The 12,483-nt window shown below is 41.7% G+C and overlaps 1 long non-coding RNA gene across 1 annotated transcript; it reads left to right on the forward strand.

Moving 5' to 3' along the window:
* The first annotated feature begins 1,516 nt into the window (after positions 1–1,516).
* Positions 1,517–12,280, forward strand: LOC134757773 (uncharacterized). Its single transcript, XR_010132214.1, has 4 exons — positions 1,517–1,662; positions 6,401–6,532; positions 8,538–8,769; positions 9,598–12,280. It is a non-coding gene; the product is annotated as an uncharacterized lncRNA (long non-coding RNA).
* The last annotated feature ends 203 nt before the right edge of the window (positions 12,281–12,483 follow it).

The following is a 12,483-nucleotide window of genomic DNA, read 5'->3' on the forward strand; positions in this document are numbered from 1 at the left end:
AAGGTTGAGAAATCAATAGAAAACAAAAGAAAACCCAGAATCAGGCCTCATTATATCTAATTCAGGTAAAGATCAATGTCAAGTTCCAAAACAATGAAGAAAACTTGAATTTTTTAAGAAACAAGATTCAGACGGTAGGTTCACTATTTACAAAAACAAAAGAACTAACTCTGGTCTGAATTCAGACAAAGATTAAGCCACTGAGAGAGAAAAATTGAAAGGTTCCAAAAAGACACTTTCTTTTCGCTCAGGAAGCAGGCCAGGATGACAGTCCATGCCTAGCAAGGTAGCTGAGCAACTCAAGATCTCACAGAGACCAGTGGTTTCTTCCATCCAGGATTTGCTGTGGAACAGAGACTGTAATTCCTTTCATGTTCAATCAGGCAGGGACACATCTCCCAGGAAGACCCTGCCATTTGGAATAGTCCTCTGACTGCAGTAGGAGAGGGTGGACCTGATACTGGGCCCCTCAGGATCTGCTGTGGCGCAGTGGCTGGAGATCCCGGTCTCACTGGCTTAGAAGGAGGGCACATCTTCCAGCAAGTTCCTGCGGAGACGTAGTAGTTTCCTGATTCCAGCAGAAGGAGCTGAAGCTGGGAATGGCCCCCCCTTGGGATCTGCTGTGTGATGGAGGCTGGAGAGTCCATCTTGTTGGCCAAGACAAGTACATATCTCCCTGCAAGTCTCAGCACCGAAAGGATAGTTCAATTACAGCAGGAAGTGTCAGAGCTGAGACTGGATCCTATCTCGACCTGCTGTGCAACAGAGGTTGGCAAGCCTGTCAGGGAGGCTTAGGATCTTAGGCTATGAGATTTGTGTGAGTCTCCCTCTGGGTTGTTGTGTGAGCAGCTCTGAGCTCGGACCTCAGCTGATGGGGGCTGGAGCTGAATCACAAGGCAACTTTCAGATTCACTGCCCAGTCAGTGAGCAGAAGGGCCTTTCTGCCAAAGCCCTAGTGTATGTGATTCATTCTGGACCCCACAGCAGATGGGTTTGATTGCAGACTCAAGGCCAAATGTAACCAAACCCCTGAATGGGCCATTTCTGGGATTGAACTCTGGAGCCAGCTCAGTGGATCAGCCACGTGGGTGTTGGTCTGCACTCTCAATATGACCCTCCAAGGTCTTGGGCTCCACCAGAGTTTCACAAACTTCCCCCTGAATCCAGATCCAGAGGCTCCCACAGAGAGACTTTGGACTGTGGATGAGTGTAGAATTCTTGTCATTCTGGTGGGACATGAGCAGGTGCCTTCTATTTCACCATCTTGGTTATGTCATTCCTTCCTCAGCAGTTTTTTTGGTCGATTTTGCAAAGCTTTCAGTTTTACAGTGGGGCTGGAAACAGCAGGAGAGTGCGAGTTCCAGCCCCGGGATTTGTTGTTTGCTCCCTTTTCACTGACAGGTATTTTGTATTTTTGGCATTCTTTGTTTTCAAGTTATGTTGAGGATGTGGTTTTGTTTAGAAATTTCTTGGTGGTGGTGTTATTTTATACCTCTTGGGGAGGAGATTGTGGAACTTACTTATTCTTCCTCTTCTGCCTTCTATTGTCTTCAACTACCCCAAAAAAATCTCCTGGAAACTACTCTCTGAAAGAAGTTGGAGAAAAATTATTAATGCACTTGAAAGAGATCAAGAAAAAAGAAAGCATGAGTAATGTTTTGGGTGAGTTGGAAAGAAGCTATTTTTCTTGCTTCCATTTCATTGCTTCCCTCTGCAATAATTCTGGGTGTGATCCATGCATTGGATGCGTCCTCTAGACTCAAACCAGATTTCAAAAGCAGATATGGGGTACCAGTTCTCCTAACTTCCCAAGCAATGAGAGGTGCTGTTACTAGGGAAGACAGCCTTGTCCAAGGAGTGCTGGAACCAGACAAGGGCTTGGAGACCCAAGACCTCAAAGAGAGGTACAAGGCCCCAACATGTTTCACTTTGCTGCCCCTGCATGGCCTCCCTAGAGATATTGACACCTGATTAACAAATCTTGAATGGCATAAGGGACAACAAAATGACTGTGGGGAGATGTCATTTCCCTCCTTACTTTATCATGATTGCACAGACCCCTGAAGGGAGAAATGCATTTCCTAATTTCACTCAGTAAGTCAAACCCAGAAAAGAACTGGTTCTCTGATTCCCAGACATGGGTTCGTTGTACAATTGTCTGAAAATAGCTGACCTGATCAAATTGTTTCAAATGTAATTTCTATAATTCCAATTGATGCCTCAGTATTTGTCTCCTAATACTTGGAGTCTTTCATTGTTTTCCAATTGTTTAGAATTCCAAAGGAAATTATTAGTTAATAGAAATAAGGAATTCACAGCATGATGAGGGCCCAATTTGGGAGATGCGACTTTGGGCCAAGTATCTTTTTTTTTTTTTGCCACATCTAAGCTTGGTCCTGCCCACCTAGGAGGCTGTGTAACTGGGCAGAGAAGGGAGTCTTTCTACCCACGTTAACTTATCCAGCTTCAAGTCCCTTCCAGGTACCCTCTGTCCTCCGATTCCCTTCTGGAATTCAGGAACAGGTAGTACTGTGTCACCTCCCAGACCTAAGTCTTACTCCTAACAGACCTGGATAAGTTCCCCGTTTTCACTAACCTCAGTAACACCATCTGGAAAAGAGAAGGCCTAAGCACGTGGAGTTTTTCAGCCCCTCTAACAGAGCCTCCAAACTACCTAGAGCAAGCCTGTCCAACTTGTGGCCTGCAGGCTGCATGTGGCCCAGGATGGCTTTGAATATGGCCCAACACAAATTCATAAACGAGTTTCTTTGTGATTTTTTTTCATCAGCTATCGTTAGTGTTAGTGTATTTTATGTGTGGCCAAAGATAATTCTTCCAATGTGGGCCAGGGAGGCCAAAAGATTGGACACCCCAGGCCAGGCGCAGTGGCTCATGCCTGTAATCCCAGCACTTTGGGAGGCCGAGGCGGGCCGATCATGAGGTCAGGAGATCGAGACCATCCTGGCTAACACAGTGAAACCCCGTCTCTACTAAAAATACAAAAAATTAGCCGGGCGTGGTGGTGGGCGCCTGTAGTCCCAGCTGCTTGGGAGGCTGAGGCAGGAGAATGGCGTGAACCCAGGAGGCGGAGTTTGCAGTGAGCCAAGATTGCACCACTGCACTCCTGCCTGGGCAACAGAGCAAGACTCCAGCTCAAAAAAAAAAAAAAAAAAAAAGATTGGACACCCCTGACTGAGAGCTTTCTAAGGAGAAATTTGAATATGTGGGTAACTTTTGGGAGGAAGTCAGAAGAAGGGGAAAAATGACTGGATTTGGGGTCCACCTGGCACATTTAAGTCCTCTAAAATGCCATTTGAGTGAGTCGCAGTGGCTTAATGAGCTTAGCAGACATCAAGTTTTCAATTACAAGAGAAGACATATATTCTCTGCTCTCCTCGCTTTGTTTCCACCATCTGGATCCAATAATCCAGAACCCAGCAGGGTTCTGGCTTCTTGTCTGAGGCCAGCAGCCCTCTGCTCGTCCCTGAGGCTTTACGGTGATTCCCAAGACGGAACGATAGAGCAGCCACTGGTCAGCTTCAGGAAAACTCAAGCCACTTCTCATGCCCTGTCTAGAACTGAGACAGAGAGACTCTCCTCCAACCAGTCATGTGGGTCAGCCATCTCAAGGGTAAGCAGGTGTCAGCCCTAGGAGGTAAAAACAGGCACCCAGTGTTTATCAGCTCTTAGCATGTCCCCTGATTACACAGCCTTCCATCCAATTTAGAACAGGAAGTACTCCTTGACATTATCACGAACCACCTTCTCACATTAAGGAGGAGAAAACAAAGAGAAGACACTGCAGATGGAAGCAATCTGGCTGAGATAATTTTCTACAACTCTGTGACAAGTCAGCTATTCTCAGTGGAATTTTCAGCACCCCCTTATTCTCTCATTTTAATTATCTTAACTTTCTGTATTTTTTATTCTTATCTCACACGTTTCAATAAAATAGCTTTATAGTATCTTTTAGCCTCTTTCATTGTGGAAAGGGCTGTAGGAGTTTTAGAGACAATCTTTCTACCTCATTCATTTATACGTTTGTTAGAACTGAATTCCAGAGATAGGAAAGAATTTGCCTAGTTTTTAGCAAATCCACTGTGACACCAAAAAAAAAAAAAAAAAAAAGCCATGGAAGTCCAGGCGTGGTGGCTCATGCCTGTAATCCCAGCACTTTGGGAGGCCAAGGTGGACGGATTACTTGAGGTCGGGAGTTTGAGACCATCCTGGCCAACATGGTGAAACCCTGTCTCTACTAAAAATACAAAAATTAGCCAGGCATGGTTGCAGGCGCCTGTAATCCCAACTACTCAGGAGGTTGAGGCAGGAGAATTGCTTGAACCTGGGAGGCGGAGGTTGCAGTGAGCTGAGATCGCGCCACTGTATTCCAGCCTGGTGACAGAGCGAGACTCCATCTCAAAAAGAAAAAAAAAATGCAAAGGAAACATGATGAATTCTGAACTTGTATTTAGTTTTCAGTGAGATGGTAGAGGTTTCATATTGATTCAGATGTTAACCTTTCCCCAGTGACTGCTTTTTAATACCCATTGCTTCCTTTCTTATTGGATTGTCCAGATTATTTCATTCTATTTGTAGGAGTGCTTATTATTTAAATACGATTCACTATTTGCTTTTATACATTAACAAATATTTTTCTGGTGAGTTGTTAACTACAGTCATGGGTCACTTAGTGACAAGTGATATGGTCTCAGAAATGGGTTGTTAGGTGATTTTGTGGCTTAGTTATGCAATGCATGATTGTATTCTTTTCCTTTGCTTATATCATATTTTCCCTTCCAAATATTATCAATTTTTATAAAGTCAAATTTTTATCATTCTCAGGAATTCCTCAAATCAGCATTTTACAAAAAAAACAAAGAAAAAACCAAAAACCTCACCAGACTTTTAGGACAACTGGAGTCTTGGTGGTCCACTCTATGATGTTCTTGTATGTTGCACCTTGCAAGAGCATCATAGGGTGGACTTACAGGAACCTAGATGTATAGCTTACTACACAGCTAGGCAATATGGTATAGCCTGTTGTTCCTAGGCTACAAACCTGTACACTATGTTATTGTACTGAACAGTGTAGTCAATTGCAACTCAATGGTAAGTACTTGTGTATCTAAACATATCTAAATGTAGAAAAGGTACAGTAAAAATATGGTATAAAATATTTAAAAATAGCATACCTATATAGAGGACTTACCATGAATGCAGCTTGAAGGTCTGCAAGTTGATTGGTCTTGTGAATCATTAAGTGAATGGTAAGTGAATGTCAAGAACTAGGACATTGCTGTCCGTTACTGTAGACGTAAACATTATACACTTAGACTACACCAAATTTATTTAAAAGTTTTCTTTCTGCAATAATAAATTAACCTTAACTTAGTATAAAATCTTTATACACTTTTTTATTTTTAATTTTTTCACTCTTTAGTAGTAAAATTTAGCTTAAAACACAAACACATTGTATAGCTACCCAAAAATATTTTTAAAAATATCCTTATTCTATAGGCTTTCTTCCTTTTAAATTATTTTTTCCTTTTAAAACTTTTTTGTTGGCCGGACGTGGTGGCTTATGCCTGTAATCCCAGCACTTTGGGAGGGTGAGGCAGGTGGATCACGAGGTCAGGAGGTCGAGACCATCCTGGCTAACACAGTGAAACCCCATCTCTACTAAAAAATACAAAAAATTTGCCGGGCGTGATGGTGGGCGCCTGTAGTCCCAGCTACTCAGGAGCCTGAGGCAGGAGAATGGCATGAACCTGGGAGGTGGAGCTTGCAGTGAGCCCAGATCCTGCCACTGCACTCCAGCCTGGGCGACAGAGCAAGACTCCACCTCCAAAAAAAAAAAAAATACAAAAAAAACTAAGACACAAATACATAATAGCCTAGGCCTGCACAGGGTCAGGATCATCACTATCACTGTCTTCCACCTCTACATCTTGCCAGGATCGTCAATATCACTGTCTTCCACCTCTACATCTTGCCAGGATCATCAATATCACTGTCTTCCACCTCTACATCTTGCCACACTGGAAGGTCTTCGGGAGCAATAACACACATAGAGTTGTCACCTCCGGTTATAACAATGACTTCCTCTGGAATACAGACTGAAGAAACTGCCTGGGACTGTTTTACAGTTGACTTATTTTTTAATAAGTAGAGGATGGACACTATAATAATGATAAAAAGTATAGTATAGTAATTATAGTAACATAGTCGTTTACTATCATTCTGAAGTATTATGTACTGTGCATGATTGCATGCTATATGTTTATATGACTGGCAGTGGAGTACACTTGTTTACTCCAGCATCACCTCAAACATGTGAGTAGTGCCTTGTACTGTGACATTACCACAGCTATGACATTACTAAGTGATAGGAATTTTTCAGCTCCAATATAGTTTTATGAGAGCACCGTCACATATGCGGTTCGTTGCTGACCAAAACATTGCCTCATGCTGGAGAAGAGTATCCGAGCATAGTTGCTGCTTCGAGTCACTCCAGGGAGATCTAAAATTCCAGGTGGGAGCATTGTGTCTACTGAGCATGTTTAGAGATGGGAAATAATTTGCCTAAATTTGTGATACAGGAAATGAAATGATAACATGATGATTTTTAATTTGTGTTTAATGATGAACAAGGTGGTACACTTTTCATATTGATTCATGTGTTAACATTATTTTTCCCTGTTTACTGTCTTTTCATACCCTTTGCTCTTTTTTCTACTAGGTGTCCATAATATTTCAGTTGATTTGTAAGAGTGATTCTCATACAAAGAAAACCCACCTCTTGCTCTCATACATTTAAAACTTTTTTTCTGGTTGGTTGTTAACCATTGTTTTAGCTAGATTATATATTTTAACCTTACAAAGTTTTTCAATTTCTATAAAGTCAAAAATTTTAAATATTCTTACAAAAATATTCTCCAGTTGGGTATTTTACCAGAAAAATAAAAATTCGCCAGACTTTGAGGGTAGCTAGAGTTATGGTGTCCTTGTGAATGTAAATCTCCCAAGGTATTCTTATAAAGCCATATCATTACACAGAAGAATGAGAAAACCTCAGAAACATCATTTCTTCAACAAAATCTGAAGTCAGAGAACAGTAAAAACTTCAAATTATACAGAAAGAACATCTGATTTTCAATGGAGAGTTCTCTTGAACTTCTGCCTCTGCCCTTTTCAAAGGAAACAGTGGGGTCCAGAAATATGTATGTAAAGAATAGGAGAGCCTATGATTGAAATAAACTCATTCCCAGAAGGAGGATGTCCACATATGAAAATACAGAGAAAGAGTCCTGGAGGCTCAGAGCATTTGCTAGACTTTCTGTGTGCCGGCGTGCAGTCTTTGCTGCTGTTAACACTTTACTAGGGTGCATTTGTCACAAGGAATGAACCAGTAATGATACATTATTAACTGAAGTCCAGACTTTGTTCATATTGCCTTTGCTGTTACCAGGGTTCTTTTCGTTTCAGGAGCCCATCCAGGACAATGTGGATTATAATTAGTGGTCATGTCTTCTTAGGCTCCTCTTGGTTGTGACAGTTGCACACATTTTCCTTGTTTTTGAAGACCTTGACAGTTTTGAGGAGTACTGCTTAAGCATTTTATAGAATGTCCCTCAACTGAGATTTGTCTGATGTTTTTCTCATACTGGGGTTGTGGTTTTTTGGAGGAAAACATCAGAGGTAAAGTGCCCTTCTTATCATGTAATATCCAGGGTACTGACTTCAACATGATTTACTATTGATGATGTTGACCTAGATGGCCAGGCTGAGGCAGTATTCGTCAAGTTTCTACACTGAAAAGTCAACTTTTCCCCCTATCCTTGCATACTATACTCTTTGAAAGGAAGTCACTGCACAACCACATGTAAGATATTCCTTAAAGGGGAAGTATCTAAATAAATTGTTTGGAATTATTCTATAAAAATGATAGATAATTATAATTATTGATGTCAGATAATTGTTCATTATCCCTCATTTATTTACTTACTCAATTGTTTATTTATATCAGCGTGGATTCATAGATATTTATCACATACATTGGTTATAACTTGTTTTGTTGCTGAAACAGTAAGAAGGACACTTTTGAACATTAAAAGCCACAATTCTCAGTAAAGATATTAGTTATAAGTATTAGCTATAACTATAAGTTATAGTTATAAGCACTATATAGCACAGAAAACACTTTATAAAGAAGAAAATATGAGATACACCAAGGAGATATAGATAAAAACACAGTAACAGTAGGAGAATTGAACACACTGTATTGGTACAAGACAAACCAAGGGGACAAAAAAGTAAGCAAGGATACAGAGGACACACCCAGGCCTTAAATACTTTTATCAACAAAAATGAAATAAGAAGTGTAAATAAATCAAATTTTCAACAAAAAAAGAAAAAGAGAGAATAAGGCCAAAAAACACAATAATAAAGATAAAAGCAAATTTTTGAGGTCAAGAAGAGACAAACAGTAGCTCTAATTAATAGATTTAAATGTTGTTTTTGAAAAAATTACAAAATAGGCGAACCATTTGCTGCTATAGTCAAGATGAAAAGGAGTGAAGAACAGCTAAATAAAATCAAGTATAATGGAGGGAATCACCACCAAAAGAGGGAAAAAAGAAAGCCCTGAGACTCCTTTGTAGACCAGGTTCCTTTCTCACCTCCTGGCTGCTGTGCTGACCCCCAAGGTCCTGAGGATGAGGAGGCTGGGCAAGGGACAAGGCCACTGGTTGTCATCTGCCTGGGCATTGGGTAAGGGCTCCTATTCTGTATCTTCCCTAACATACAGCAGGGGCTGTGGATTTCAAGGATCATGGTGAATAATGTTTTAGCTTTACTAAGCAGGGCTCCAGACAAACATCATAATAATTAAAGGGCAGACTCTCTAAGTAGCACGTCTGCTTAGTCAAAAGAAGAGATTTATTCTAAAATTTTAGCAGGATACCCTGTCCTGAGTAGGGCATAGTTACACCCAGGAATGAGAATGTGATTCCTACCACCAGGTAAGCCACTGACATCAGCAGTGATCGTAGCTGAAGGTGGAAGACTTTAAAATGAGAATACAGGAGGGTGATGATGAGAACCAGCTGCCACCCACACAACAACTGCAGAGGCCACAGCTGTTGTGTACCCCCTTCCCTTCCACCTTCTTATGGTTTATCTCAGAGGGAGAGCCCATCAGAGCCTGGGAGAAGCTTCCCAAAGTGTGTGGAGCCTGGATCCCAGCAGTGCCAGGGGTGCACTGTGGCTGACAGAGGTACTGCTTGGATCCCCCTTCAAGGAGCACCTTGTTGCCCAGCTGCATGGAGTGTGGTTAGCTAATTGCTGCCAGCCACTGCTCGACCTCAGGCACAACCTCAGTGTTTGAGCTGAGATCACACAGAACCAGGGCCCTCCAGCCAAAGGCAAAGTAAGGCTGTAGTATGAGATTCTACCCTTCATGCCCGATGTTGAACTTCTCTTATAAAAAATTCTTGCTCTTGCTCCAGAGCTTCCTGTTGGGCTGACAGAGATGTTGTCAGGACAGTTTGGCAATGGCATCCTTTGCCTAATCCTGCTTCCTCACCTTTACTTTCACAGGTGTGACCTCACAAGGCAACTTGCATTCTTAACTCTGTGTCAGCCCCTGAGAACCCTGAGCTTGTTGGATAACCCAACCTGCAAAACACAGCTCACAGATTTCTGAGAAGCCTGAAGATTCAGGATCAGGACCATAGTAAGATATGAGTGTCTAGGTAGCATGACAACAGCCAGAACCACTTCTCAACAATTGTGTGATGTGTACACAGCTGCTGCAGTCCTGGACACTCATCACTGCCACCCATGACTCTGGAATTGGGTATTGCTGTGGACAACAATACTACTTTGTTCTGGGAAAGAATGCCCCTTCATCCTTGCTTCTTTGAGTCACTCAATGGAGATCCAAGGTGACATATGGGAGCATTACATTTGCTGAGCATGTTTGTGCAGCCCTAGGCCTCAGGGGTGAAGGAAAGTGCCCCGTTTTGTTCTGTTTTTGCAGTACGAACCCAGCTCTGTCACTCAGCAAGTCTCAAAGATGGCCTTAAATAGGGAGATCCCACAACATAACAAGGGAGTTCCACATAGTGGACAGTCAAAAGCATGGACACATCTCCCATACCGTGGACCTTCCTAGGGTTCCAAACTCCCCCTTGAAACTTACACATTGGCAGGTATAAAGTGAACAGCACAATTGTTCACCTCTGGAAATAGAAGGGACACTCCCTAATCACCATGGAAATATTCCTAAGAATGTGCCTTTTCTTATTGGGCAGAAGGCCAGATATCTTTTTTTATTAGTTTCTTCAATGGCAGTAATTTATTTCACAAGGTCACCTTTAATGGGCCTGACCCATTTTTCTGCCTATATTTTAATCACAGTCTGCATCTTCAGCTTCTCCACATTAGATGATACCTTATCCTTCCAGCCTACTGTTTAGTGTTTTTATGGGCACACCCATTCCTCAACAATACTGGTCCCACAGTCTTTTTCTCTCCAATCACAACAGAGCACACCACTGCTGCCTCCAGGCATGGCAACACCATGTCTGACCACCAACATTGCCAAATTGGACACCACTTCCACTCTCCTCCCTGGAAATAGATGCTGTAGCCATTTATGCCACTGCTGCCGGAGCAAACTCTCACTTCCTACCACCTCCATGTCTGCTTTTTTCTATCACCAATTCTCAGTCCATTGCAGTGTATACCTCTGACTGTGTGAACCGGTGCATATGCACATGTGGAGGCTGCCAAGAAGTCAGAGAAACAGGCATGTGGACTTTGCAGCTTCTGCTGGGAATGGTGTTTGTAGGCTTAGAGGCTAAGACAGGAAAGTTGCCCACACAACAATTCTCATCCCATTGTGAGCACTGGAGCACCTACTATGCCCCTCCTTTCCTTCACTCTGTGTTCTAGCCTCAGCTTATGACCTACAGTTTTAATCAACTGTAAAAAGGAAATGGAGATTGGCAATAGTAGGGACTTCACCGCCTCTTGCCTGGATTCTCTAATCCACTTACTTCCTTGAAAAGGCATTTACAATTCTGTAATCATGAGGGGAGATCAAGAATTACGAGAAAGATGAGAAGTTCAGGGGCTGCATGATATTACTGAAATTACACAGAGACTCTAAAATGGTAAATCACTGCTCAGAATTTGCATTGCAGTCAGAAAAGATATGGTTATTCTGGGATAGCTCCACTGCTACCATGTTCCTCCTAGAGGCATAATGTTCTCTTACAAAACAGTTTTTGCTGAGACTGGAAACACTGATAATATATTTGCAGGCTCTGTGTGCTCCATGGGGGTTGAAAGCGGGGATCACTAATGATAATTTTTGAACAACCTTCTTAGGCCTTCCTTGTCCAGTACCTCCTGGGATGGGGACACTCTGTTCTAGCTAGCCATGTGTGTCTGTCTTTTGGAGTCCAGAGTGATAAGCATCATGCACAAGTACCAGGTGCTTCTCAGCTTGTAACAGATTCCAACTTTTCTTGAATTTGAAGTTGGAAAGTCCCTTTGAAATATCCAGACAAAACCCCCCATCTTGTGGATGGGAAAACCGGAATCCAGGGATCCATCAAAGTTTAATCTAGAAATCAGGGGCAGAGCTGGGGCTGGGAACTATCTGTTCTAATATGATGTCATTCCGTTTGGTAGAATGTTGAAAAAACAGGAGGATTCATTAGCCTTTCAAAAAAGACTAGTTGAGGGGTTAATTTGCCAAAAAGCACAGTGACAATAGGAATTCCAGGAAAATAGAATAATCCAAGCCAAAGTGTGGAATCAAAGAAAAATATAGATTTGAGGAGACCCCAAAGAAGTCAGCAATTCAAGTATAAAGTAACCCTCCACAATATGCTAATTCTGCCACCATCCAGGTCTTCCACATCACCTTGGTGTTCTCACTTGCGGTGTGCCCACTGCACGAGCTTTCTGCTATTCTACTGCACATTCACAGCTCACTTGGAAGAAACTTTAGTAAGATTCTTGGAATCTTTCTCACAGCAGGAAGAGTCCTAAGAGACCGAGATACTCCTTTTACAATAATTGAGACACAGACCGCTGGCAAATGAAATTTGCCCCAAATTTGGAAGACAATCTCATAGGAATGACAACAAAAGACTCATGTGTTTGTTTTAACCTGGTGTGGTTTTATTTAATTATGGGGGTAGTTTTATTTATTTTCAAATATGTAGTAGCTACTTGCATTACTTTTTAATAAACCACATGTTCATGGTCTATGTTTATTTTTCTATGAGAAGATCTATTTTCCTTATTGTGTTTTAAAAATTCTTTCAATATATTATAGAATATCTCTATTCCCACCATATGTGTTTATACATTTTAAAAATTTCTGTTTTCTTACTGTATGCATGATTTTCCCTGTAAAACTTTTTATTCGCTTGTAGTTAATGATATTAATTTACTTCAGAAAATCAT

This window comes from Gorilla gorilla, chromosome 21, assembly GCF_029281585.2.
Source record: "Gorilla gorilla gorilla isolate KB3781 chromosome 21, NHGRI_mGorGor1-v2.1_pri, whole genome shotgun sequence".
NCBI classification, from domain to species: Eukaryota; Metazoa; Chordata; class Mammalia; order Primates; family Hominidae; genus Gorilla; species Gorilla gorilla.